The sequence below is a fragment of the Coenobita brevimanus genome, chromosome 23 (assembly GCF_032717465.1).
Source record: "Coenobita brevimanus isolate Jiangsu-jjx chromosome 23, ASM3271746v2, whole genome shotgun sequence".
Lineage (NCBI taxonomy): Eukaryota > Metazoa > Arthropoda > Malacostraca > Decapoda > Coenobitidae > Coenobita > Coenobita brevimanus.
Window position 1 is genome coordinate 40,418,629 of NC_136976.1, and position 5,802 is coordinate 40,424,430.

At 40.1% G+C, this 5,802-nt stretch overlaps 1 non-coding gene across 1 annotated transcript; it reads left to right on the forward strand.

The window, feature by feature from the left end:
* The first annotated feature begins 1,727 nt into the window (after positions 1–1,727).
* Positions 1,728–1,800, forward strand: TRNAM-CAU (transfer RNA methionine (anticodon CAU)). The gene has a single exon. It is a non-coding gene; the product is annotated as a tRNA-Met (tRNA).
* Positions 1,801–5,802: the final 4,002 nt, after the last annotated feature.

Here is a 5,802-nt window from a genome sequence, read left to right on the forward strand (position 1 = left end):
TAGTGCCCACACCAACATGCGGGTGCGAGGTTTTGGTGTGGTCTGGAAACGAAAAGACAAGAATTAGAGCAGTGGGTATGGCACCATTGAGGAGTGATTGAGGAATGGGTAGAGTAGGTTGAATATGAAATTACGAGTTTCGTGAAAGATATGGAGTAATCTGTGGACAAACATGCCTAAAATAGTGTACTTACATGGGCTGACCATATGGACAGAATTAATGTAAGTAGGGCGGCGAAAAGGATATACAGAATATGAGCGAGTGTGAAGGTGGGGGCCGGTGTGGTACACCAAGAGGAAGGTGGATAGATATGGTTCATGAGTGTATGAGAAAGTGAGGTACGGGGGCTCATGACTTTATATAACTGAAAGATGATCTAACTGGTTGAGAGAATTTTGTGCGGACGAGGGCAAGATAAGAGTGGGGCATCCCTTTTTAAAATCAATAGTCGTCTGATCGGTAATATGAAGTTCATATGTGTGGATGGTTATGTCTGTCGTAGAGTCAGTATTTCGGGGGCTTGAGTGGTGAGTGAAAAAGTGTCTGGCCCATTACAGTGGACATGCTGCTGCTGCTGCATCTACTGCTGCTGCTGCTGATGATGATGAACATTTAAATTAGTTTAAGGTTGCGTGGTGGCTGGCTTCATAGGCGTACTTTTCTCGCGACCATTATGGGAATGTGTGGGTGATTTCTGAGGCATTTTGTAACGCTGAACGCAGGGACTTTGAGATGCCATACTTGACTTTAACGTTGTTCACGGGAGCCGTGGCCACGATTTCTGCCGTGTTGTCTGAAGTCAAGATGACAAAGGAAAAACCCAGTGAAAGCGTCGATGAAGGTGATTTTATCTTTTTAAGCCAAGGTGAGGTGGGCGGGAGCCCATGACATCTGCAGCTACTGTGCTTGTTGCTCTACTTAATTGCGTGGCAGTGATGTGCCCAGTGGAAGCTGTCGTATTTGTGCGATTTTTTTTTTTCCCTGCGGTGTAGACCTGGCAGAGGAAGGTGACTTGGTGGATTGTGGCGAACAATTTTGGTATCCCTGAACATATGACGATATACTGAGCATGAGGAGCTTGTTTTGTCCTAAGTTGATGTCGTTGTTTGGGGTGGAGCTGGAGTGCTGTTTATTGGACGCTGCCACGACACAAGATATCCTCCCTCCCTTGTAAATAATATCAATGCATGAGTTCAAAGGATGAGGGCAACCAAGTGGATCAGTTACCTGCTAAATGATGGATCGATAGAAACAGGAAATTAGGTCCAGGCTGATTCGGGGTCATCCACACTTTTCTGCTGTATATTTCTCGTGTCCTGTGGTGTGTTTGTCTGCATCCCTCCTTTATTTCTCAGCATCACATCTGTTATGCTTTTATCCATTGATATTATGAAAATTTTTTAATTTAGTGTCATTTTGTACTGCCGCCTAACTCCGGTTTTGATAATTACATGAGAGAATAGTGACTGGTGTCTACTGATGTTATGCGATATTTCATAACTATTCACGAAGGTCACATGCAGTTAATCTTTTAACTAAGGTATTAAAGCGATTTGCACTTTCACTGGAGGCAAAGCTTCTTAAAGAGAGTACTGTTAATCTTAACGAAATACGTCCTGAGTGTCCTGGCACAAAATTATGATGTAACGATCTTGACCCAAAGCTGAAATGCTGATCCCCAGATTCGTGTACATTTAATAGGTGATCTTGTCCTATAGGTCCTATAGCCTCGATGGCGCAGTGGGCAGCGCGTGAGTCTCATAATCTCAAGGTCGTGAGTTCGATCCTCACTCGGGGCAGCTTTTGTCTCTCCAGGGCAATTAAGAGTCAGTGTCAAGCAGAAGGAAGGAAAAAAAAAAAGAACTGATAAGAGAACCTCACTGACTAGGCTGAAATTCCACGTTTCTCGGTTATAACAACAGGTAATATGATGGATTATTCGTCAGGACAATGCTTTCATCCATTTATTTACACCGGTTACCTGTACAATATACAGTACTTAACTTCTTCACTGTTTACCTGCACATCAAGCCCGCACGTCGAATGGCTAAGTTGTATATTAATTAAGATTACGTTAAATGACCTGCCGTCGAGACAGGTGACAGCTTAATCTTTAGGTTGTGCTATGCTGAGTGGCCTGACTTCTTTCTGTGTATTCCCTGTGTGACCTCACGCTCCGTACCTTACCTATTTTGTTTTTTCTATACCCACTAACTCCAGGCAAGTATTTCATGTAGGGTTGAATAAGAGTTTGACTGTAAACGAAATATTCCTAAATAATGGAAAAATATTGTACGTAAACGAGTTACGGATCTGCTGTCACTTCGTGCGAATAAGTAACCCTCCCCCACTGAAATCTATATCTTTCTCACTAACATCTACTTGGTTTATATCTATCTATCTATCTATCTATATACAGTAATACAGTATATATGTAGAGCCTACAGAGGCAGGGACGTAAATAAAGACATTCTTCACCAAGTACCAACTCATCAAATTCAGTATTTAAGAAGAACAATAGGGACAAGGAAAGGTAAATGATGAAAGAATGGGAGGTGAAAGGAAAGGGATCATTAATGAGTTGGGAAGTACAGAAGTGTAATGAAGGACGGTTTTGAAAGGCATGCCAGCAAGGAAAGCAGAAAATGCAGGAACGACGAAATAAATATGGAGAGGAGGAGAACTAAATAAAGATGGACTGAAGGACAAAGTGAGTACAAAGGCTGGAGGATTAGAATTAAGGCAGGCCTAGAGAAAGATAAAAATGAATAAAAACATGGGTAAAGTTGCGGTAACTAGGAAAGGCGAAGGCGAATATGGAGAGGAAATTGAAGACTGGGGAGACTGTAATGGAAACAGATGGTAAAATAAGGGAAAGAAAAGAGAAGGAAGGAAGGCAAAGGCAACGCAGAGGCAGACGGAAGGAGAAAAAAAAATGTAAATGAGAAGGCATAACCCGTTCATTCTGATGACATTTGGCTTGTTTATTCGTGTTATCTCCAGAACATTTTATTTAATTCAGAAGAGACTCTGTGAATTTGAAAGATCAGAGACAGCCTTCATTAGGTACTTCGGAACGAAAGGAGTTTCCAGGGCTGGATAAAATCGTTTGAAGGTAGTAAGAATAAAACTAAACTGATACGTCATCATTCTTTTACAAATACTGAAGAAAAGGTGAGGGTAGAGAGGGAATGAGGGAGAGTTGGAAGAAGTGCCAAGTAAATGCATTACAAGAAAGCCAGCAACCATGAACAAGAGGATCACATTATTAAGATCACCGTGAAAACCACTCGAGGGAATAGTTTACCCGGCACGTAAAAATAAATGATCCTTATACAAGAGTACAGTATTTCGAGACCCAGGACCACGTAACATTGCACTGGTCTAGGCTACACTGGTCTAACCCTTGACTACGATAATATCTTTTCTGTTGTATTACTGCTAATTCCAAACTATATTTATTAATCTTCGGGAACGCCTCTTACAGTGAAGGCGATGGAAACACTTCGCATCACACTCCTCCATCATGAAAAATCTCCCTAAAGCTAAATATGACCGTCTGATGGTAGGAAAAATACCGATAATTAGACAACAAATGACTATCGTGTGGTATGAATTAATATGTTGTGGCAGACTTGATGAGTATTTCGTATGGTTTTGTTGAAATAAGCGTATCCAGTGTTTAAAAGCCCTCTCCCTATGCACAGTTAGTGACTAAAGTTCGCCTACTATTCCACTGCATCCCTGATACATAATCGTTACTTTCCTCCCTAATGCATCATATGAAAGAAAATTATATGTGGTCAAAGAAACACACCAAGACGCCTGGCTTTACAGATATTAACCAGCTGAGAACAGTGGGAGGCAGAAGAGATAAAAGATAAGCGAACTTTGACTCTTTATGTACCAAAGGAAACAGCAAATCAGTAAAAGTCTAAGGGATCAGAGCGTCATGTTTCTCGCAAACATTCGAGCACTATAAAAATACAGAAACCTAACTAAATAAACAATTAAATTACTATCTATTAGGCAGGCTTAGGGCAGCTTATGGACCTTTGCACCCACTCATGCAGTTTCTGCTTTACTGCTACTGTTATTATTATTATTATTATTATTATTATTATTACTATTATTATTGTTATTATTATTATTATTATTATTGTAGTATTAGTGTTAGAGTTGTTTCCCTCCAAATTTCAACCCACAGCTGTTCAAGTCTAACTGTTACAGATATTTTATGAACGAAGAATGCCAGTAATCTGGTGTATGGATTGTTTTTTTTTACTCATTTGTTTTTCCTTCCTCCGTTCTGTTATTTATTAACAATAAAATGAAGTTAGTAGTAGTAGTAGTAGTAGTAGTAGTAGTAGTAGTGTTTATTGTTCCACTTATTAAACTAGAGTTTTCTGTTAGTTCCCATTGTAGTATTGCAAAAGCCTGGACAAAATTTTATTATGAAACTATTTGGAAGTTTAATTACTGTTGACTATCAGTGCACAGATGAAACCATTATGTCACCAGTGAGGCTGACGGCACGACTTTACCATCATTGCGGTGTACTTTTTGACAGTTTTACAAGACTGGAGGAACTGTGAAGAACATGCCAGTAATTAGTCCGATAGTTTGAAGCTTGAAGGCATTATTTGTACGAGAGAATTAGGACACTGAAGTTATGAAGTAAGATATCTAATTAGGAAATCGACCTCGCCTTTTACAGTTACATTACATTAAAAAAGACAACACTGGGCCTGGCCATCATTCATTTGGACCTACATATCGGTGAGGGAAGCAGGATTTGGTATTTTCATTTTTTCCTACAACGAGTTTCAGAGATATCAGAACCAAGGAAACAAACAAACAAGCCGTGTCCATCGAGAAACTGTTATCTTTTTAGGGAGTCATATACAACTGATAAAAAAGACTATTAGAAAGCAGGAAGAAAGGTGTTAGATTGATACTAATAATCTACAAACAGGTCAACGCTACAGGGAAAAAATGGAGAGAGCACGTGATACAGGTGATATATCAGCAAGAGACAGGGAGGCGAAGAGGGAGAGGACGCGAAAGGTACGGGAACTGATAGGTGGGTATTAGAATGAGGCAAGATCTGGAACCAAGGAATAAGTACAGGAAGGGGAGTTGAGGCGAAAAGCACTTGACTGTACCCTGTTTAGAAGAGCTGTGTGTAGGGATCCTCCACGCATGAGAGTTGTACTCTACATAGGGGCAAATAACACCCATGTACAAAATCAACTTGTAGGGGTAAAGATGGCACACCCAGCATCTTGGAAGATTATGGGAGGGATGTTAATGTGATCTTTCCACAATAGGGCCCGAGAGAATAAATCCTCAAGGATACTGAAGGAAGATGAAGGTTTGAGTTGTATATTGTTGAATATTAAAGAATACTCCTGTGAAAGATATTGGCTAGTCAATAGATGTAGGAAATGAATTTTGTTTGCATTAAAAACAAGGTCTTTTTTACCCCGATCAGAAATATGACACAAGTTAGAAACCATGTGCGCCAATGCCTCATCCCGTGATTGCTGAAGTAACTATTACGATGAACTCTTTGAGAAGCGGGAGTTGTGAAGGTTGGAGTCATCAGGAATGATTGGATAAGATTAAATGTGCAGCTAAGATCATTAATGAAATGAAGGAAGATAGTTGGTGACAGAACAGAACCCCTGAGGAACACCTTTATTGATAGCCCGAGTTGAGGACCGATGACAGTCTACAAATGCAGCTTTAGAACGAATAGACTGGAAACTAGAAATGGAGGCACAGACAAAAAATAGAAT